This window comes from Macrotis lagotis, chromosome 3, assembly GCF_037893015.1.
Source record: "Macrotis lagotis isolate mMagLag1 chromosome 3, bilby.v1.9.chrom.fasta, whole genome shotgun sequence".
In the NCBI taxonomy this organism is placed as follows: domain Eukaryota; kingdom Metazoa; phylum Chordata; class Mammalia; order Peramelemorphia; family Peramelidae; genus Macrotis; species Macrotis lagotis.
Window position 1 is genome coordinate 100,651,355 of NC_133660.1, and position 24,464 is coordinate 100,675,818.

The following is a 24,464-nucleotide window of genomic DNA, read 5'->3' on the forward strand; positions in this document are numbered from 1 at the left end:
AACTAATCATGGTAACTTATTTCACAACATGGGCTCAAAAAGCACTGCTAAATTTGGCAAATGATTGCTTTGGAGAAACTATCATTTTTTTCCGTCTCAAATGGAGAGGACTTTCTACCGCAACAGGGATCACCAATGAACTATCAATATATGAATGAATATGAAGGATTTATTAAGTCCCTGCTTTTTTGCCAAACCTTGTGCTAAATATGAGGGATACAAATTCCAAAGCAGAACAAGTCCTTACTTTCAAAAAGTTTCCATGTTAAAGGGAGATACAACACAAAGAGGGGAATAGTGGCTAGGGTAAAGTATTTTGATTTAGAAAATTACAGGAATGGAGAGTGGAGACATTGTAAATGGATTGATATATTCTTTCCAGTAGCAATGGCAGTATGATAGCTCTGACCTTTGTGTTTATGGTGCCACAACTAGGAACTATTATGCCTAACGAAGGCTCTAAGGAACCAGCCTGGGGTAAGTGGCATGCAAACTTATCTCAATTGAAGAGCAGGAGAAGAAAAGATAAAGCAGTTCCAGTAGAAGCTTCCTTGCTCAGTAGTGCAAAGCTATTAGAAAGATCATAGGTATGAGAAAGAAATAGGATATAGAGGAGAAGCCCATTCCAGTGACTATGTAGTTTTTTTTTTTAACATTTTTCTATTAATTAGATGCTAAACATTGTAATTTCTAGTTCCTGAACAACAAGCAATGGCACTGTTTTCTAAATTTAGAATCTTGGGACAAAGTCCTGGTGAACTTATTATAGCAACACTTCTGTGATTCTTATAGAGTTTCTTCCTTTTAAGTGTCAAAGGATTCCATGATGAATGACATACTTTTACTGGTATAATATGGTGACTTAAACCCAGAAGGTACTCAAACCATATTCATATATGTTTACTATTTCTTTAGCAAAGTCTTATTTCATATGTTAAAAGAATCCTTTTCAATTCAGTTCAGCTAACCATCTATTAAATACCTATTATGTATAATGCAACAGAGTCTTAAGTTCTTTCCCCTAATTATTGCTCTACCTAATTATTATTATGGTTGGCATAATGTAGCAGATTTGCTAAGGGATTCTGGATATGTCTAGTTCCAAATATCCACCAATATTTTTAAATCTGAGGAAAGAACCAAGAAATCATTAAGATTCTATCTGAAATTACTATTTGATGCCAGAACTTATGGGATACTAAAACATATTCTCCTTAATTCTAGTGCCTTCCCTCTGTTGATTATCTCCTACTTGTCCTGATTATAGCTTATTTGAGAATAGTTGTTTGTATGTTTTCTTTCCCATTAGACTGAGCTCCTTGAAGTCAGGGACCACTAACTTTTACTTTTTCTTCATCTTTCTAGCCTAGTAGGTGCTTTATTCGTTGGTGATTCTGTATTCTATACTCCTTGCAAATACCAAGGAGTCACCTACTGAGATGGGGTTCAGTTGTTTAAGTCTATCTCTCTATTCTTGAGAGGTAGAAAAACTGGAAGTTCTATGAGAGAGGGTCCAGAGAAATTGCTTCTGACCTTGAGTCATTCTTGCAGGTCAAAGAGATTGACTGTACAAATATGCCTAGGGCAGAAGAATATAATTGAACCCTGGATTGCAGTGCATCCCAAGAATAGTTTCTGTCTCAGGAGTGAGGTGGCAAAAAGGGGGTAGGGTAGTATAAAGAATCTGAGAGCAAATCACCTGGCTTCAAATCCCAGCTCTGTTCACTTGCTAACTACATGACTATAGGAAAATTAAACTTCTGGGTATCATACATTCTTCTTTTCTGGAACCTAATGATAGCTGATACTTACAAAATTTTAACATTTTAAAGTTACTTTCTATAAACTATCTCATTTGATACTCAATCCTGTATGAAAAGAACAGGGATTATTATAGATGAAGAGATGAAGTAACCAAGGGATTATTATGGATGAGGTAACCAAGGGCCAGATTTGCCCATGGTCATTCAGTTGCGAGGTTACATTCAAATCTTTATGTCATTTGAAACTAAATCTAGCCCTCTTTCCATTACTCTACCAATTGTCTTCTTAAACTGAGTATATATTACATGTATATGTTTATATTTTTTATTATATATTTTGCATGTATAAACATGTGCACAAAATACTTCTAAATGTAATCTGCATTATTGACATTTTTCTCTATCCATTTTCTTAAAATCTAGAGTTTCAAAAAAAGAATAAATCAAGGTATGATTTATGGTATTTGCTGATTTCAGAGATATGTGTTCCCACTGAAATCTTAGCATTTTAAAATTAAATTTAAAATTAATTTCTAATAACTTGGTTGTAATTATTTCCAGCACACCTGTGTCAGTGTGCAGTTCCCAGAAGTAAGGCTTCTACTAAGTAGTGCTTCCCTAGCAATCAATATGTGCTCTAGAAAATTCCAGAGTACAGAATTTAGGGTTTGTTTCTTAAAGCAAAACAAATTAATTCAATTTTTAAAAATCAATTAAGAACATTTAGTGCCTAAGATATGCAAGGCACTGTGTTATTAGAAGCTGCTAGGTAGTGATAGACCTGCAGTCATAAAGACTGCAAACACTTACTAGTTGTGTGTAACCTTAAAGAAATCATTTTATCTCAGTGTCACTAAGACTAAGCTATAGAGCTGGTGCTGATCTAAGAAGAGGAAGTTACATTACTGGAAGATCCCTGAAATGATGAAATCATAGGTCTGGTAGGGAGGAGAAAGTGAAATGTGGTAGAAAGTTAGGCAGAAGGGTTTGGATGCTAGGTTCAGTATTTTGTTTTTTATCCAATAGGGATAAGAGGGATCCACTAAAGATTTTCTGTATATTAAAAAAATCAGTTGTCAGTTGCGAAGGATAGAATATAAAGGAGAGTTTGGAAATCAGGGAAATTGGATAGAGATTACAGTAATCCATGGCACAGGCCATGTGAGCTTGAACTGGGATGGTAAAGAGGGAGAAGGGGACTGCATCAGGAGACAAAGAGGCAAAATCAACAAGAGGCAGCAACTGATTGGATAGAGAAGATGAAGGAGAAGGAAGAGTCAAGGATAACAGTGGGCCTACAAAACTGGGCAACTAGAAAAATGGATTCATCCTCCAAAGAAAGGGAAATTTGGAGAAGGGGCAGTTTTGGGAGGAATACAATTAGAGTATCTCTTTACCTTTGTTTCTTTGCTATTATCCACTCTCCCCCCCCCCCCATTATTCTGTTATTCCTCACTGACCTCTTTTTGGTAAGTATGTTCATTTCTTTGGGTAAGACTAGGGTTGATTCTAGCTTTTTATGTATTCAGGGAAAATGAAGTCAGAATAAATAGGTATGGTGTCATGGAAAGAGGTTATCTGTTACAAGAAATCCGCAATGCAACATTAATAAAGCCCAGAGAAGAAAGCATTCCATTAAAGTCATATCAATGATTCCAAGAAAGTTAAAAGGTCATTATTTTAACCTGTGAATTGAGCTGATCTTATAGCAGTGGTGGGTGGTGCTTCTCTCAAATTCTCTACTCTTATACATTCCTCCTTTTTCTTCACATGAGAAACTTGGGCAATTTCTGGGTTATTTCCCTTCCTTCTGTAAGCTTTGAATTTGCTCTTTCATTTTTCATGCTTTCATTTTCTGATTTTTTTCACTCTTCTCTATAACCTTCATCCACTTTCTCACCTACACTGAGTAAAATTAATTTCCAAGTTAATTGCCTGAAAATATCACAAGACCCAGGAAGCAAATGTCCATCTCAGTATTGTGTAATGAAGCCTTAGTTTACTTATTTCAGATTCCCCTCACCCTTTCTTCTTTGCTATTTCCACCCCTCCCTTTTGCTTCTCCTCAACATGTTTGCTCAAGCCCTCTTTATCTAGTTATTGTATTTATACCTTGGAGTCTTAAGTCCCAGAATCCATCCCTCATAATCCTTTTCTTCCCTCAGTAAGTAACTTTAGAGGTCATTTGATCCAACGCCTTAGAGACCTTATGTGACTTTCCCAAGTACCCTAAATTCTGGAAATTAGAAGTTACGATGCATATACATGTTCTCTAATTTTAAATCAAATATTTTTACTACATAATGCTTCACCTCAGCCTTAGCATCAGGAGAGATGTAGAGACATAAATCCTTTTTGGTGGTGCTGGTGGCAGTGGCGATGTTGATCATAGGATGACGATGACAACGATGATGGTGGTGATGATGGTGGTGATGATGGTGATGATGATGGTGATGATGATGATGGAGTGAGTCAGCCTTTGGATCAAAGAGTTTTTACATTTCTTCACTCATTCATTGACTTAATTCATTCATACTCACTCACCCACTCACTCCTTCATTTATTCAATCATATGATCATAGAATTTAAGGACCTCAGAGATCATGTGGTCCAAATACATCATATTGCAAATGAGAAAAAAAAAGATCAGAAGTGACTTTCATGACATCACAGGTGGAAGTGGTGGCAGAGCTGGGGTTAGAGCCAGGTCCTTTGACTCCCAATTCAACACTGTGTCCACTGTGTTCTGCAGCCACACATACCTTGCTTACCTGGATTTCTTTATTACAAGACAGATTTCTATTGGTGGGAAGGGAGAGAAGGAATTGGGAAGTGACAGCAGCACTTTTTAAAAATCATCAAAGCATCATTTTCAAAGAAAAAGAAGTGATATTTGAGTATTAGGCCAGGTAGGTTATGATTAGGGAGTAGGAAGAACAGGAACAAAATATTTTTTAAAAAAGCACATTCAGGGGAAAGGAGGCTGAACTGACTTGGACCAGAGGGTTATGACTGGGAAATAATGAGAGAAATTGGAGAGGTAGCATGAGATCAGGTTCTGAGTGAGGGAAGGAAAAAAAAATAAATAGGACTGCCAGGTTTTTAAAACAAAGATGCTTGGCTCTTAAGATTGAAATGTTCTCCAAGTAATTTACCCATACAGACTATTAACTTTTGACTTAAACTCTCTTCAACATGAAACCCAAAGTTACAGGTTTAGTAGCTCAACCAATAAGAAGAGGTTGCCTTACTTTGCCCCTATGTTACTAATCTCATTAAAGGTTATGGCATTTCTTCCCTGTCATCTTTGGAAGATCAAAACCTCTTATTCAGGTGGCAGCCTTAGTTTGGATGCTGTTAGTGCTGTTTCATTTTTTTCTTTATCTTTGAGGCTGAAAGAAACTCATGGTTCCCTCATGGGAAAAACCAAGCACAACCTCTCAAGGACACCTCGAAAACTTTTGTTCAACTGGCACCAAAATGATTTTTTTTTAAATCTTTTGTTAAATGAACACAATTTCAATTCAGATCATGCAAGAACTTTCCCTTCATTTGCTGCAGATGTTAATGGCACTTTCAAGGCCAGATTTCCCTGCTTCTCTCCACCATCCTCCTCCCAGGGCCACTTAGCAGGAAAAAAAAATAGAAGTAGTTATCCATTTCAGATGAGTGGGGTAAAAGAAATTACTTTCAAAAAGTCTCCCACCTCAAGGGAATATTTTATTGGTATGACAGTGGAAGATTTTTTCCAGTCATTGACTTTAGATTTCTAATATATGACCCTCTAATTTGTTCATCAAAGCATCATGTGACAATATTAAACAGCTGAGGACTGATCTGTTTCTCAGAGATAGTGTTTTATTTGAATGCCTCAGTCTTCAAATGGCTTATGACCATTGGAATATAAATTAAAATTTGGAATTGTTAAATATTTATTCATTAAAAATTTTGTATTATGATGGAAATATTTGAAAATACATAGCCTTTATCTCCAAAAGACGAAGGTAGTGAGGAAATTTAGCATTTTGGCATCAGGTGATCCACATTGCAGAGCAGATGATATTGAATAAGGGGTAAAATGTCTTAGATGAGAGGCTAATAATAATTGCAACAGAGACATCTGACATTGATTTGGTTCTTTAAGATTTTCAAAGTCCTTTATATCATTTGATAGTCAGCTTCTTGATTTGATATTTGATATTTCCTCATATCTCCAGGGCTTAGCCTAGCCCTGGCACATAAAAGGTGCTTCATAAATGCTTGACTGCAAATAAACTATATCATTTCTGTCTCACAACAATCTTATGAAGCAGGCATTGTCAGTATTATTATCATTATTTCATAAGTGAGGAAACTAAGGACCAAGAATAAGGAACTTGTGCATAGTAAATATTGGAGGGAAAAATAGAACCAGATTTTCCTGAATCTTAAGATAATCATTTCTTATGGACCACATTTTTACTATTTTTATTAAGTGCTTGCAAGGTACTATGCTAACCCTGAAGAGTTAAAAAAAAAACACAAGGAGATACAGTTACTGTCCTCAAGGAATTGACCGTGTGGAGTTAAGATAGATGCAGATGTAATTGTAAATCAATATAGAATTTATAATTATACCCAATGAGGGAGATGGACAAAAAGAAGTAGAAAGGGATAGAGAAAAGTTATGTGATGAAAATAGCATTCAAAATAGGCCTTGAAGAATGGGAAGTGTTTTGACAAAAATAAAAAGGGAATGGAGAATAGAGGCATGACATTTTGTTTGAATGGAATAATATCAACAAAGATATGAGATGAGATAGGGTAGAGCATCTTCACTGAGTAGGTTTTCTAGTTTGTCTGAATTGTAGGCTATTAATATGTAGAACCTATAAACTAAGAATTCAAGGAAGTAATTTTTGTGGATTCACTTTGTATCTTACTTTTCTAAGTAAATCATCAGGTAAACAGTAAAAAGAAATAGTTTTGTCTTCCCTTTAACATTATGACTCTAAATTCTTTCTTCTGTTTCATTGATATTACTAGCATTTTTAGAACTGTCAAATAGCAGATGAAGGTATTTTTGTTTTAATTCTGTTTCTTGAAAAATTTTGGGTTTTTTGTATATAATACTAGACTAAGCTTTTAGAACTAAATTATTTTTCACTACATGTGGTCCTTTTATGCGTATGCTTTGTAGGATGTTTGAATTGATAACAAAAAATTGAGAAATCAAGAATACATACAGTAACATAAATGAAAATAACACAAGTCAGGCACTAACTCCTAGATGATGGGAATAATGAATGATCATGATTGCAAAAACCAAAACTTGAGGCATATTTCCCTCCTCTTGGTATATAAGAAGATGACTATGTATGAGTGTTGAATATTCCATATGCTATCAGATGTCAGAACCTGGTCGATCAGTTCTTTATAACTGTTTTTCTTGTTATATGGCATGAATCAATGTAGAAAGGCATATTGGGAAATTACTTTTGTGGGGAAAATGCATTTAGCTAGCTGGCTAGCTATCATGTAGCTATTATCAATTGCTGTGCATATATCTGTCTACCTAACTAGCTAGTTATTTTAAACCTTAAATATAAAAGTGGTTCCCAACCTGTAAACCTAGAAAACCTAAGGAGTCTCAAGGTCCACAAATACAAATACTCACCACACATTAAAATTTCATCTTTATTTAGCCAGAAACAAAAAGGCACTACAAATAAGTATTCTAAATAAAAATATACAAAACAAAAATATGCCTAACCCATATTCATATGTAGGTCATGGGGGGTTTTTTTTCATCTTTGGAATTTGTTGGAATTCTGTTGGAGTCTATGGACCTCTTTTCAGAGTAAAGGTTTTAGATAACTGAAATATTTTCAATTAGAGGTGAATGAAAATAAATTTCCTTTTATCTGTTTCATATATTTTACCTCATCCACTTCACATCTATTTCATATATTTTATCTCCTCTATTTCAATACCTCATCTATTTCTATTATAGCTTAAAGAGTACTAGATTTGGAATTTGGAATCAGAGGGGCTGTGTTCAGATCCCAGGTCCAAAACTGTGAGCAAAACATTTCACATCTTGAATCTCAGTTTTCTGATCTCCAAAATAAGAGATCTACACTAAATTATTTCTAAGATCACTTTTAGCTCTAAATCTATGATCTAATTGAAATGAAACACAAATTGACTTTTTTAAAATGAATTTGGAGTAGATTTTGCCAAAACATTTTTCCTCCTAATCAATTACCACTAATAGGGTAGCTACTATCATTCAGAAGTCCAAGAAATCTTTAGATATTGAAAAAAAATTCATCTTGATCTGGTCATCCTACAGAGTATCTCAGGTCAAACGTATCTCAAACTAAGCTTATCTTTTTTTCCTTTAACCTTCTCCTGACATCACTCTGTCTGTGACACCACTATTCAGATGGGAATACACATATATAAATGTATGAAAATACACAAATATAAAAGTGTGTATACAGTAATACTATCAAATGCCCAATTTCAGGTTTGAATTCATTCTGTCTCTGATACACAAACTCACTCTCTCTCTCTCTCTCTCTCTCTCTCTCTCTCTCTCTCTCTCTCTCTCTCTCTCTCTCTCTCTCTCTATCTCTCTCTCTCTCTCTCCCCAATTAGTTGCCAAGTTCTTTCAGTCTGTATCTGTGATCTTTCTCATCTCTCTCTTTATTCTTATTGCAAATAACCCAAGTAGAGATCCTCATTTGTTGAGGCTAATGGCTTGCAGTGAAGTCTGCCCACTTCCACTTATTGCTCCTTGACCCATCTACCTTATCTTTAGGTCTGGTTTCATCACTCCTCTGTCAGGGTATTGGGGATGGCTTCCTATTATTACTTTCTTTGCCTGGTCTTCAGGACTCCACAATCAGCATGACCCTTCCCTTTCAGACTACCCAACAGCATTCCTCTCTTTGGGATAGCTGCCTTTGCTCACTGTTTCTCATGCTTACAAGTTTTTCTCTCCTCTTCCTTTTGAATCTCTACCTCAGGGACAATGCCTAATTCAAATGACAACTTCTGTAAAGTCTTCCCTGATTTCCCTTGGAGTAACACACTCATACCTATTTGTCGTATAATATTGTATGGACTAGTTCTCTGTGTTTGAGATCCCTAAAGAGATTTTACAATCTCCATGAGAGCAGAAATGCTTCCCAAATTAAAATATATATATATATAAATATATATGTATCTATATCTATAAATATATATACCCTAAAGCTCAATGTTCTGTACACAGTGGGTTATATGAAAATACATTAAATATTTGATGAATATAGGAATTTGTTGAATAAATAAAAATTTTTAAATAGTTGAATGTATGAATGTATGGATGGAAACAAATATTTTAGTGAGTAATAGAGTGAATTCTTATTTCAGGCTCTGTGATTCCTTTTAATTCTGAGCACCTATGGTTTTGTGATAAAAAAATAAAGTTTTATTGCTTTTGCTTCTGTTTTTTGCAGGGATTGCTATGATTAGAACTATAATTCAGAAATATTACAATGGTAGCTGATAATACAAAGTTTACTGGAAAGAAATAGACAACTTATTATTCCATTGTTGGCTTTTTTTTAAATCAAATATTTTAACTGATATCAAAGTAAATTGCTGAACTTTGTTCAATTGAATTTCAATGATCCAAAAGGCTTTTGTTACTACATTTTAAGGACAAATGAAGGAACATTGCTTTAATGAGGGGAAATTTTTTTCACGTTGTATCTTGAGGTTCATATGTATTTAGTACAACTTGATTCAAAAAAAGACATCTTATGTAGAGTATACTCCATGAAGACAACTGGTACTTAGAATGTGAGGCTGGGGAAACTTCAACATCTTCAACATTTAGGAAAGATTTACTTATGTTCAGACTCTGGCAAATCATGCCAAATAGAAAAAGGTTTGAATTCATCAAGAGACTGTGTGTCTGTTGCTTCAGAATCAGTACAGCAGTCTTTGTGTTTACTACCTAGGTAGCCCTTAGATTGACTACTTCATGTCTCCAGTCCTCAGTTCTCATATATAAATGAAAGGGTGGGACTAAATGGCCTCTGTGATCTCCCTTCAGCTCTAGAATTAAGATCTTTGAAGAGAAATTAAGCATCAGAGGGACTGGTCATTCTACTACAATACCTTAGATTGGATCTGCACTGATGAAGGGATGACATCACATCTTTCAAAGAATACTCTATTTAGCAAGGCAGAAAAGTACACTAATTTTATAAAGATTTCTGAGAGGTTATTTAAAAAAGTGTAGTTTGTAAACTCAGACCAGAAGTTCCCATTCATCTGGCTTTTTTGGTTGAGGTTTTGCCATGGTATTCTAATCCTACCCTGATGGCAAGGGCATCAGATTCTCAAAGGCCATGACAGCACAAAAACTTATAGGGCACAATATAAGCTCTATGAGATTCTGCCATCTGGAAAGGTCCAAGTATGGTTCTGGTGGTGGACTGTGTCCATCATCTAAGAACCAACTAAGAGCTAAGATAAGCAGGTTCATCACCAGAGGATGACCACGGATGGATGAACGCTTGCCACAGCTCTTACATGTTCATTTAGTGATTGATACTTTTTTAATGCGAGATCCTTTTTCAGTGACTAATTAGTTGACATTCTACTTGAGTAATTAAACATTTTCAATACTGCCATCCTTGCTAATGGAAGTTTTCAAGCTGGCTGTCCTCACAGGTTCTCCTCAGAAAAGATAATAAAGGGAGTTCTCTGATTTGGAGCTGGAAGTGTCTTTTGAGTTCATCTAATCTGGTCCAAGCATTTTTATATATGAGGAGAATGAAGTCCAAATGAGGTTCAGTTAAGTTATTGAAAACTAGTACTCTTTTTCACTACATTCTACAGCCTCCCTTAAGGGGGAAAATGGTATAACTGGAATCATTAATGCCCCATAGTAATTAAAAAACATTGAAGGGGGATAATTGGTGAACTCACCTGTTAGTCTGGCAGCTTTGAGCAGAGGAGAAAGAAAGTGGGGGCAGCAGGGAGCCCATCACTTCATTCTCTCTAAGGACCTCTGTTAATTCAGTTTATATTCTTATCAGCAGTGAATAGCATCAGTGCTCCATTGGAATGTAAGCTTCTTGAGGACACAGATTGTTTCATTAATGTCTTTATATCTCCAATGTTTAGCATAGAGCCTGGCATATAATAGGCACTTAATTCTTGAGGATTAATTGATTCATCAAATGCCAGTAAAACAAACACACACAAGATTCTATTTTCCTGAAGATTGAGTTGCCAAGCATAAGAGCCAGTTTGTTCTTAAGGTCAGTTTAAAATTTAAGTAAGGTGTAAAACCAGAAAACTAAAGTAGTTACCATCTTCAAAGGAATTATATTCTAAATAATAAGAGTTGGAGCAGTTTAGTAGAGATGAAAGAAGGCTGGACTTGGAATTGGGAGATCTGGGTAAGAAACTGACTCTGATGTTTACTGGGCTTCAGTTTCCCTTTCTGGAAAATCAGGCTGATAATACTTAAGAATGCCTATCACTCCAGAGCTGTTGAAGGGAAAAGAATAATTTAAAAGTTTCAGTAACTGTGTCTGCTTTGCCCCTCCTCTGGCTAGTTCATTTTATCAAATGAGTTAAAAGTAACAAGAATGACAAAGCCCCCTAAAAGCTGGTTAACTTAACTGGGAAAAACAAAATTCCAGCCACATCTAGATCATGAGTCTATAAACTCCTGATGTGTCTGGACTAAAAAAGATGGCATCATTTCACATAGGAATTGATCAAAGGAATTAGGGAAGTTTAGGGTGGAAGAAATGACTATTACCTTTAAGTATTTGAAGGACAGGGACACTAAGAGGGATTACACTTCAGCTTGGCCCCAAGGGGGCCAAATTTGGTCCTGGCTTGAAGAAGCACTTCCTAATAATTAGGGCTGTTGCAAAAAGGAATGATTTGCCTCAAAGGAGGTAGGGGATTCCATCTTGCTGGAGGTCTTCAATCAAAGACTGGATAATTATTTGTCAGTAATAGAAAGGATATGCCTATTTAGGTATAGATTGGACCAAATTGTCTTTTGAGTTCGCTTCCATCTCAGAAAATTTAAAATGTTAATGAAGATATTGAAGCCCAGAGAAGTTTAATTAAAAGTATGCATAATAATGTAAAAATCGCTGTCCTACCTAAGAAATTATTTTGGGAGGGGAATGGTAGTGGTACAGAAAGTCTTTATTATGGTTTAATGTTAAAGAAATCTTTCATAATGATGAAATTAAGAAAAAATAAAAATGGGTCCACAATTCTTTTATATACAACTTTTTCAATATAAATTGTATTTTTATATTTACCGACAAGCAGAAGGATTCGAACATCTTTTGATCTCTAGGATCAAAGATAAAATCCTTTTGTTTGGCACCTAAAGTTCTTTACCAGCCATCCTTTTTCTTCCTTCCTCATACCTGGTGTTCTTTCCCTCTTCTACTCCACTTCCTGGAGTCCCTGGCTTCCTTTAAACTTTATCTAAGGAATCAGCTCACAGAGGAGGTCTGGGTCTGGTCACACTTTTCTTTGCCTTCTGGTACAAGGTTGCTTTCTCTTTGCACTGTTGTCTCACCTGATTGGGGAGGGGGAAGGGGAAAGTGGACTGCTTCATTTTTGTCTCTAGATCCCCAGCATTAGTCCTGTGGCAGGCACATAGTAGGTGCTTTAGCAAATTGCTTAATGATCAAATGAATAGAATGGAAAGAAAATAAGATATGGAAAAAATTTAAATTACTAAGACCATAAAATGCCTGATATGTGTCCATCAACTTGTACATTTTACACCAAAAGATTCACATAGGAAATTTTATATGATAATGACCTAATTATCCTCTTTTAAATCTCACAAAAATAAAAATTTAAAAAACTGTACCAATAGAGAACCAGCCCCGGAGTCAGGAGTACTTAAGTTCAAATCTGGCCTCAGACATTTAATAATCTCCTAGCTTGTGTGACCTTCGGCAAGTCACTTAACCCTACTGCCTTAAAAAAAAGATGAATTTTAAAAAACAACTATACTATTTAAAAATAGAGCAAATATCTGTACTCAGCAGCATGTACATGACCCAGATAAGAAGTGAACATCAAAAAGTTGACATCTGATTGAGAATAATAGTTAATTATGAAAAGGTTAGGATTAGTCCTGCAGTCTACCTAGATTATAAATCCTTATTTGGGAAAAATATCTGCTCAAAAATCCTCAGAAAATTGTAAATAGGAGCTTTCCAAAGGTTTCTCTTAGTTCTGCTTTTCTAAAAGACATCCAGAGAAGAAATTGTTTCTGTGGAGTGAACCTCCTAGATCAGGTCATCCTTTTGATTGGAATGAATGTTCATGGTAACTGAGCAAAACCTCAAAATGCAGAGTAAAAGATCTCATCTTTCTAGTCAGGAGAAACCCAAGTTCAAAATCTACCTCTTATTCCTATTATGTGACTTTAGGTGAGTCATTTAATCTCAGAACCTTAGTTTCTTTATCTGTGAAAATAGGGCTGACATACCTATGAAACCTACATCACAAGTTGTTGTGAAGCCAGAATGTGATCTGAGACTGTGTATCTAAAGCACTTGTTAATATTAGCAACATTGTTCCTTCTGCTGTTTGACTACTTGTTTGGATTCTGTCAAGAAAAACGAGGAATATCTGGATACACACACACACACACACACACACACACACACACACACACACACACACACACACACACACACACACACACATCTCTAAAGGAGCAACCAAGAAGTATTCAACATGATCTGTCTCATTTTCCCAAACTGAACTTCAAGTACTTTCTTAATATTAGGTTCCACACAGTACCTGAAAAATAGTAGGTACTTAAAAATGCTTGTTGAATTGAATATACATTTTTCAGTCTTTTGTGACCCTTCTCAGTTTTTTCATTGGCTGTTTGATTCATTTAAAGAAATGTCATACCGTTTATTGAGTATATCTTCTATTATTGCTATGAAATTGCACAATTTTTTCTATTATATTTTATAACCCTTTAAAAATAAATGATATGTTTCTTTTTGTATATGGTATAGTGGGAAATAACTTAGATTTGAAGTCTGGAGACCTTGGGTTCAAATCCCAGCCCTTGATTGTGTGAATGGGCAAGTCACATAATGGTTTTAATTTTCAGTTTTCTTATTTAGAAAAAAAGCAGATAACAATGACACTACCTACCTCTCAGAGTCACTGTAGCAAAAACATTTTGTAAACCACAAAATGCTATATAAATGTGGATTATCGTGATATCTTGATTTCAGGACCACAAGCAAAACTTAACAAAATTCTCATTCCTCCCTTCTGTTGCTCCAAATACCTTTTGTATAAATATACAGGAAGGAAAAATATATTCATAAACCCCTATGTTTTGAATCAATTCAATTCAACAAATGGTTTTAGGGGCAAGCTGCTGTTTATCATTTGGGAAGAAGTTTTAATTATGTTTCCGCTGCTTTACCCAAACTAAAGAGGTACAAAAATGAGTTGTGTTGTCTATTCTACAGTCTGGTACTTGGTAAGATTCCATGTGCGTCTTTCCTCCAGTATTATTCATTCTTCTATGTTCTTCCCAGCTTTGCCTGAAAGTGTATGACATCTTTGACTTATTCTTTGAGGGAATAAAGTATCCTCAATTTAACTCCAGGGAAACTAAAATATCAAAGGGTTGGTCTCAGGACTGAAGTATCTGTGTCAATAAAACCCATTGGTTCTCTCAGATAACACTGGCTTGCTCCACAAGTATCCCCCATGTTTTGCTCATTATTATGATTTCAAACACAGTGCAGTTAAACAACACCAATTAGAAAGCTGGAATTTAAGGAAAAATCAGAAAAGCTATGGTGACCTATTGAAAAGCAAATTGAAGGGAATGGAGCCAAATTTCAATTATCTATGCAAAGTGGGTTATCCTGATTGTCCCCATCTTTTCTCACCCTTTATTTCTGTCCCTAGTTTTGATTTCCTTTTCCTGTCAATCAACCAACAGACATTTATTAAGTACCTGCCACGTGCTAGGGAGTCAATATACAGATAACAACAATAACTAATATTTCTACAGCTCTTTACGATTTAGAAAGTGTTTTAGATATGAAGAAAAAAATTACTTTTGAAGCATTTACATTCTATCACTCAAAAGGTAAAGGACAGAAAGTAGAGTCAAATTATGATGTGAATTTCAACTTCATTTCTCTGTCTTTGGAATGAAAAAAAGGAAGAGAACAAATTGAAAAGGTAGAAATCAGGGAAACAAAAGATTTTAGTAATCTAACAAGAGTCAACTATTTTATTGCATAGGTAGGGCTGTTCTAAGGAATTCAAGCACTTACCCCAAAGCTGACATTTCGATGGTGAAAATCATTAGTTATCCACAGAGGGGGAGCAGTTTGCCAGCCCCCATACTTCATGATGCCTTTCTTCCAACACTGAACAAGAGGGAAAGAGGAGGAGGAGGAGAGAACAGGAAACTGGCTGGCTGTGTACTATAAGGAATGAAGAGTCAGTACCAAAGTGGGATCATGTCACTTCTCTATCATTTCATCCTGGATTAGATTATTCCAGAAGGATCAACAGAGGAAACCTTGAAGCAACATATTTCAGTAGGAGAAGAAGTACATTAGGAGTCAGAGGTCCTGGGTTTAAATCCCAGCTCTGTCACTTACTAGCTGAGTGACCATGAGCGTGTCACTTAAACACGCTAATTGGATTTCATCTGGAGAGCGAAGAGATTAACATCTGTTCTACCTCAGAGGTTGTTCTGAGGAAAGAGTCTGGTAATAAGTATGCAGCTATATGAGCCATTGTTCTTGACTCTGGAGGAAAGGAAAAGGAAGAGAAGACAGGAAGAGCAAGGATGAAAGCCAGCTTGCCAGGTGAACCCATGTGCCATCTCTGGCCTTTTCCTCCAAAGCTCATAACTCCTTAAAGTCTGCCTGGAGAAGAGTCTCTGACTGGTTTGGTGGGCAGAGGTAGCATAACCCTGTCTCTCTCCTTCTAACAAGTTTACCTGCCCAGAAGTCAAGAAGAGGGGAATTAGAGTTTAAATTACAGTCAACACCTTTGATATCTATCTAACACAATTATTTTTTCTTAAACACATCTATGAACCTTTATCCTCAGGACTAATGTCTAGTCCCTTATTCATTAAACAATGATTTTTGTCACATGGAACTTTCTTGGCATCTTATAGGTATTTCTGGATACTGTATTTAAAAACAGAACACAAATTCTCTATCATTCATTGCTATTGAGCGGCATGTGACTTTCAATATAAATTATGCAATATGAGGAAGTAAAACAGTATGTTCAGGTTGAAGTGTGGATGGGAAGGTGGTTGTGTCAGGGGTGATGGAGATGGAGAGAAGTCACAAGTTGGCTTGTTCTTGCATGCTGTAGGAAGGCCCAGCTTATGTGCTGTGTGACAAGACAGACTCATGCACGTCCAATCATGCAGTGAAATTCTTAGTGTGTAGCAGATTGTTCAGTCAGTGCCACGTGTCACTTTGAAAACATCATTATTTTTTCTAATCCCATTTTCTAAGATGTTCTATAGTTTGAAGATGCTGATATGTATTCCTTAAATTCTCATAAATGTATGCCTCACAAATGCATCAATCCCTTGAGTCATTTATATATACATATATGTTCACATACACATATGTATCATACATACATATTTAGTAATCTAACTTTAACTCCAGAGATGAAACTTTATTCGTCTAGTTAAGAAATAATATGAACTTTATTTGGATTATAAAATAGGTGCTCAGGATAAGGCTTGGACCCTTCACTTGTTCTTTATCTCTTGTGTTAGATTACTAACTGGCTGGATACATGGATCTTGTCACATGTCGTTTGTAGTTCCTATGATCTGGAGAGAACAGAAAGACCATTCAACAGATTGCTGTATTTGCTTAATGAATATATCAGGAAATTCCTCCAAATCTAAACATACTATAAAAAAAAAATCCAAATAAGCTCTAAAATCTCTTATTTTACAAAATAAAAAAGCTATCTTTATCAAAAACAAAATATGGAACTTGGATGAAGATAAAAATTGATGACTTAGATTATACTGATGAGACTCAGCATTAACAAGGTAGGAGACCAGCAATATGGTGATTCCCCCCATTTGAAGTAACCTTTTCATTCTCAGATCCTCATTTAATAACTAAAGCAAACCTTAGTTATCTTACTCATGTTCTTCATTTATTTTTTTCTTAAAAAAAGTTAAACTCTTAGCTTTTAAGAAAAAAGATGGAATCTCCTAAAGAGGGCACACACACACATATCTATATATCTAGATATCTATATCTATAGATATCTAGATACATCTATATATATATATCTATATATATATATATAGATATATATATATAGATATCCAGCACTGCTGCTTTGAAAATGGGAGAGCAGTGATAGAAATAACTACTTCTTTAAAAAAAAAAAGGCAAAAATACTGGCCTCAAAAGAAAGAACCAATTCCCAGAAAGGAAAATGTGGTAAGTTAACCACTGGTTAGTCCTGAAAAAGTTTTCTTACCACTGTTGCACATTAAACTTGGTTTTAATGAAAAATTTTGTCAAGACGATGGATCGAAATGGTGCAGGTTTTCTTTATCTGAAAAATAAATTTCCAAGAATCAGTGAGACTAAAACAAAGTGGAGAGATTTGTGGGTCCTCAAATAAGGGAAGTGATAGAAAGCAATCATTTTGAAGAACAGCTGAATAAAGGTGAGGAGATGCATGGAGATCATTTTAAAAAACAAATCAAAACTTTTTTTGGGAAAAATATAAGACAGAAAATTAGCAAGAAACTCTAAAATGATCTTTAAAAAATTATAAAGTTATGGACTATATACATGTCCCTCAAAGCCCACTTTTTGGATATGCATTTAGATTTCTTCCCAGATAACCTAGGTGTTAAGAGAGATGAAAACAAGGAGAAATCTTCCATCAAGAAATTTCCATAATTGAAAAGTAAAATCAAGGCATAATGGCTGAATACTACTAGATCATGAAGCAGGATATTCCATAAGTGAAATATCAGAGGAAATCTTCAATAATTACATTTTAGATAAATGTGAATTGAGTACAATTTCTAGGAGGGAAAGAGTTTAAAAAATGATTCCTATGAAAAATTAGAAGAGACAAAATTTGAAGTCATATTTTCAATCAGGGGAAAAAAAACTGCCTTTTCATCTATTTTTATGGTTGTGACAAATTAAAAAACACCCTAAAACACCTTTTGTTGCTTTTTTCCCCCATATTATCTACTCCCACACTAATATGCTGGGCCAGATTCCCCTGGTAGATGCTCTTGGCTGGTCTAGCTCTTGCAGCATTTGTATATTAGCATTAGTTTCTAGTTATTGTCCCCTAATTACCAAGTGGAAGTTCAACTAGATCACTATTGTTAGTATTCAAAACCATCCCAGAGGATTTACTTAAGAATAGCCTTACATATAAATAGGCACCCTGGAGTGATGGATATCCACAAAGACTTCCCCTTCAAAAAAAAAAACAGATTTATAGGTGTGGCTTTGCCCTTCTTAAAGAGTGTAAGTGAGAAGACTGAGTTAGGAGAAAAAGAGGAGGGGACGCCTTCTGGTCATTACTTTTTTGTCACTTAGTTGGATGCTATATTCAAAGATAGACTTGGCTTCTATTCTTGGGATTACTAGTGTGGCTACTGTCCTCATATGATCAAGTAATTATGTACCTGACTGAGGTCTGGTGAGAAATGTTCTGCAACTGAGCCTGCACAGGGAAGGCTGCCTGAGGACAGAATTTGGGACTTGTATCAGAGGACCTTGATTCAAATCCCAGCTCTGATATCTACTAAATTGCTTTATTCTCTGGATCAAAGTTTCCTCATCTGTTAAATGAAGGGGTAATATATAATGACTTCATGAGAATAATTTTAGGTCCTTTCCTGTCCTGAATCTATGAACTCAAATTTAAGGATGGAAATGTTTCAGGGAATTATATTTTAGTACATGTAGGTAATAGTTTGGGGATGTGAAAACTATATTCTTCAATTCATAGAATTGAAATGTGAGGAAAAGCAAAAGTGATATCCTGCATAGTGGAGCAGAAAGCTGGCTGAGGAGTCAGGAAGATATGAGTGCAATTCCTGACTAAAAAGGGCCAAATCCAATTCACTTAACCTCTTAGTCCCCTCCAGGATACTTGAGGGGTCAAGACTGGGAATTGCAGAATTTATGCCACCAAGAGAATTTCTAACAGGCAGTTCTTTTTTTTGGGGGGGGGGGGAGAGAAATTTGAAGAAAACCAGAAATGACTCAAGACTGTTTATTTGCCTTATTTGTCCCAAATACATGGTGTGGGGGGCTGGGGGGGCAGTGAGGGGGGGTAGAATATGCTAGACTTGGGAGTCCCTTGCTTCTACCAGTTATGTAGCTGAATTATGTAAATCACTCAAAATCTCTGATCCAATGTGATCATTTGAGGAAAAAAGGGGAAAAAAAATCTTTGTACTATTTCACAGTTTGGAAGTCCTTTCAGAAATAATGGAAAAAAGTAAATTATTATTATCTAGAATAGATCCTATCCCACAGTTATCAGTGGGATGAAATCCCTGAGGGATGTGCATGTGTCACTTTTATGGTATTTTTTTTTACATAAACTTGGTTTGTTTATTTTCTTGGAAATGATTAAGACACAAAACCTACATGTTGAAAATAAGTTTTATTAGAGCATAGCAAAGGAGTATTTTTTTTTTGGTGAAGGAGTTCTCAAACTTTTGTAGCTTAGGAATTCTTTATAATTTTAAAAAATATAGAACTTGGAGTCCAAAAACCTAGGGCTAAGTCCTAGTTCTGCCATATACCTGTTATGTGACCTTGTACAAATCAGTTAACCTCTCCCAGTCTCAGTTTCTTGATGTAAAATAAGCATAGGAAATCATATTTATAGTATCATACATCATAACATCATTTTGAGAATCAAATGAACTGCATAGGGCTTTATAAACCCTAAAGCAATATATAAATGAGTGCTTTTATTTATATTTTATTACTAATTATAAAGAATGCTACAAAAATAAAGGATGACCACATGTAAAGAATGAGTCATTTCTTTAGAAGCACTGAGTCAAAGAGGGACTAGAACTTTGACTACATTAAGTTTCTTTTTATTATTTTTTTCCTAGTTCCCATATAGTTTCCTCCTCTGGAAGCTATAAATCCTTTATTTTTCTTTGAAATTGAAGGCTATTTGTTAGTTTTGTTTTCATTTTTTTCCCATAAAATAGTCTGTATCTGTTAGGCCCATATATGTTCTACTAAATTTTTCCCAAGGGTCACAGCTAGGATATTGCCATTTCTATGTTCACATAAAGTGAGACTTAAAAATTCAAGCAATTTTCAAGTTAACCTATTATTTATAGCAAATAGCCACCTATTCTGTTTTTTTTTCTTCTTTTGTTTCTTTTTATTCACTCACCCATTCTCATTGCCCCAGATTTCCTATAGTAAGGCTGGAATCAGAGAAAGCTCAATGGGAGGGAAAGGGAAAGGTAGAGAGAGATGCAAGTAGACAAACAGACAGGGACCCAGACATACAGAAGGATAGAGACAGTTTAAGTGGTAGGATAAGAAGGTGAATCTATCTTTATGGGTTTGGGTCAAAGCAATGCTGGCTCTTTAGAAAGTCTGAATGAATGCTCATTCTTGAGGGCTGCATCTTAGTTCCTCCTTAAGATAGCACAAAGAAATTTTTTTAAAAAATGAAAAAAAGCTGATGATATAATTCTCTAGCCCCTGCTAATCCTCCCAGGTAGCTCTGATGGAGGTAGTGTGGTGCATGGGAAAAATGACTAGACTGGGAGTCCAGGAAGTCAAGAATTCTTCTAGATGGGGCTCTATCCCTAACTCAATTTGAGTTTCACTTTTCTTTGTTTTCTCTTCTGTAAAGTGACCATTTCTTTAAACTGTGTATAGAAGGTTGATCAGGACAGCCTGGTCAACTAGATGAGGCTAAAGGGAAGAGGCCACTGTTTGGGACTTCTATTAAGTTGGTAGGACTCTGAGCTTCTGAGATAGGGCAAACATCCATAGACATATTAAACATAAAATGCATCAAAATCTAATGCTATGTACTTTCTCAAAGGGGAATGGGGAAAAAACAACAAAGAGAAGAATAATTTGAGATTGCTAGAAAGGCAACCCACTCTGCACCAGACCCATGAATAGTTCTATATTAGTGGATTTCAAAGTCTACATTTGCTCTTTGCCAAAAATCACTCTAGAGTCACTAATTATTTTTCTTTTCTCCAGGAAAAAGGTCTCATGTTTTTATACGGTCTCTGAATAAGAGATTCTTTTACTGGCTTTCCAAAATTGAATCTAGATATTTTGCTATTCTCCTTAGATGGTGGATTTAGTTTATTTTTTCCACTCTATCACTGTCTCTCCTTGTCATCTTTCAGGTCTACAGCTACATAGCTGAGAATATATTTAACTGAAACTTGACTCTTCCACATCTTGGGGTATGGACTCAGTCCTCTCCTAGAGGCTTTGATGTCACTGCTTTTCCATGACTATCATTAGCAGCAACTTGAAGGAAGATGGTGCTAATGCCTATGAACCCCTAATCTATTATTTTGGATTAGTTCTAGAAGTTCTAGATTTAGAACAGGATAGTTTAGTAATTTAGTACAAAAGGATAGTTCTGCTCTGAGCCTAAGCCTGAGCCCATCAAATTATCCTTCCTGCAGAAAGAATCTTTCAGTGAGGCTCTTCCTACATATCAAAAAGGCATCATCCAAGTCCTTTGTCCTTTTCTTTGTCTTTCCATGAAAAAATGTAGGCAAAATCAATCATGTACAATGACACTGAATCTTATCAAAGTTGACCAGTTTCTCCTGATCAAGTCTATACCTTTAAAATGCAAAACCACATGAACTTATTGTCTCTCCAAGTCCCTATTCTTATATCACATGACCACTAGATCACAGGGGTGATGCCTTTTGCTCTTTAACGGTTGATCTATAAAATCAAAAATATCATTTTGTATTTAATGAGCATATGAGTGCCATTTCCCAGGTTTGGGGAAGACCAATATTACCCCCTCAGTCTCCTGGTTGAGAGCTTTAGAGAACTCTGCTTTGGGGTCATTCCTACAATGACTATTTTCCAAAACAACAACAACAATAAGGAGGAAAACAACTACCACCACCACCACCAAACAGGGACAAATAGTCTGACAAGGGACATTTCTTAACAAAATTTAAGCTAAAAGTATTTTTTAGTTGTTTTTTTTTAATTGGGACTATTCTAGAAAATTTGAGGTATATAATCACTATAGATAATTTTAATAAGAGTCAATTTGACAATTATGAAAGGAAAGTCTGGTCATGGATAATCTGTATTGACATAACTTGACCACTTCTTCTTGAACCAAAATCAGGATGCGTGACCCAACAAAATAGATTCCTTTTTAAAAATACTTTTCCTTTCTTGGGTTTTCAAGGAATGGTCCTTGAAAATGCAGAATATATGGTCAACAGAAATATGATTTTGGAATAATTTTTGAAAAAAATTGTCTTTAATGCAAATCTACTTTTCTATGTCTTGCTTAGGCTAATGTTAAAATTCATTTTCATTCCTTGAGCACACACTGACTGGTAAGAGGCCAGGGAAACAACTGGGTGTATGCTGGGTAGCAAAGGAAGCTGTCTGGGAAAGAGGCGGTGCAATTTGGTTACCATGCCATATGTCCCAGATTTCCTGGGACAGTCCCAATTTCAAGGAAAGAATGAGCACTTTTAACTAAGGCTTACCAAGTAATTTCCTTTGTCAGACCACAAATTCTGATTTTGGTCATGGGAAAATGTGTTCCCAGTAGGTATAGAAGAAGAAGCAACAAAGCAAGAGCACATAGACCTGAGTAATCTAGTCCCCATTCTGCCAATAATTAATTTTATAGATAAACACACAATTGGCTACATGGAGATTTATTGGGTATTTTAAGTTCTCATCATGCTAAACTGCATCTGAAATTTCTCTTATTACCCACTATTGAATGACGCATGAATCTTAATATAAACCATGCAATAAGAGACAGTAGTGACTTTTTGAAAGGGGTTGAGGTGGAGGAGGAGAGAAGCCACAAGTTGGCTTGTTCTTGCATGCTGTAGGAAGGCCTAGTTCATGTGCGTGTGGCAAGACAAGCTCATGCACATCCAATCATGCAGTGAAATACTCAATATGTAGCAGATTGTTCAGTCAGTTGTGTGCCAGGTGTCATTTAGTAAACATTTTTTCTAGTCCCAGTTTCTAAGATCTTCTGTAGTCTGAAGATGCTGATATAACTGTCCTTAAATTCTCACAAAAGTATGCCTCACAAATGCATTTCACCTGAATCAATATATAGCTAACTTTTAACTGCAGAGGTGAAACTTTATTCATCTAGATAAGAAAGCATATGAACTTTATTTGTATTATAAAAAGGTACACAAGATAAGGCTTGGACCCCTCACTTGTTTTATATCTCTTGTGTGAAATTGCTAATTTGATGGCTATATGGATCTTATCACATAACATGGGAAGTTCCTATGATTTGGAGAGAACAGGAAGACCATTCAACAGATTGCTATATTTGTTTAACAAATATATCAGGAATGTTCTCCAAATCTAAATATACTATAAAAATCCAAATCCACCATAAGTTCTAAGATCTCTGTTTTACACAGTGAAGAACTATCTATATCAAAACCACCAGAAACTTGGAACTTGGATGAAGATAAAACCGATGATTCAGATTGTAATGATGAGGCTCAGCATAACAAGGTAGGAGCCCAGCAATAAATATGGTGATGCTCCCATTTGAAGTCACTTTTCCATTCTCAGATACTCAATGAAAAACTCAAGCAGACCTAGTTACCTTACTAATGATCTTACCCCCAAAACATCAAGCTAAGCCTTTAGTTTCTATAGGAAAAGGATGTAATATCCCCTAAGAGGGTACCAAAATTTGTTCCAAGCATGACATTTCTGTCGAGAAGGACAAAGGAGGAAAATTATTCTTGGGATATTTATGGAAATCTGAAAATGATTTCTCTTTACTAGTATTATAACTAGAGTGTACCAAATACTGCTGCATTATTTGTGAATGGGAGAGCAGTGACAGAAATAACCACTACATTAAAAAAGCTCTAGCCTCAAAAGAAAGAACCAAATCCCCAAACGAAAAATGTGGTAAGTCAACCACTAGTAGTCCTGAACAAATTTTCTTACCACCGTTGCACATTAAACTTGGTTTAATGAAAAATTTTGTCAAGGCGATGGATCGAAATGGTGCAGGTTTTCTTTATCTGAAAAATAAATTTCCAAGAATCAGTGAGGCTAAAAACAAAGTTGGGGCATTTGTGGGTCCTCAAGTAAGGGAAGTGATGAAAGACAAACATTTTGAAGAACAGTTGAATAAAGTTGAAGGAGCTATATAGAAATCATTTTTAAAAGGAAACCAAAACTTTGGTGGGGCAACTACAAGGCAGAAAATTACCAAGAAATTATCAACGAATATTCTCAAATCCCCTAAGTTATGGGATGCAACATGTCATTCAAGATCCATTTCTTGGATTCATACTTGGATTTCTTCTGAGAAAACCTACATGATATTAGTGATAAGTACAGGTAAGGTTTC

At 35.5% G+C, this 24,464-nt stretch overlaps 1 protein-coding gene across 7 annotated transcripts in view; it reads right to left on the minus strand.

Annotated features, from left to right (window-relative positions):
- The window catches only part of NPY5R (neuropeptide Y receptor Y5), a 163,939-nt gene that overhangs the window by 64,579 nt on the left and 74,896 nt on the right, over nucleotides 1–24,464 (minus strand). Inside the window, exons 7-9 of one of the 7 annotated variants that reach the window (XR_012476970.1) lie at nucleotides 24,056–24,132; nucleotides 17,337–17,414; nucleotides 13,446–16,665 (exon numbers count right to left, since the gene is read on the minus strand). The exons of 4 other annotated variants lie outside the window; for them this stretch is intronic. The gene's annotated coding sequence lies outside the window, so the exon portion shown is untranslated. Of the gene's footprint in view, nucleotides 1–13,445; nucleotides 16,666–17,336; nucleotides 24,133–24,464 lie in introns of those variants that run through there. 2 more of the 7 variants (XR_012476969.1, XR_012476971.1) reach the window with 2 other exon arrangements.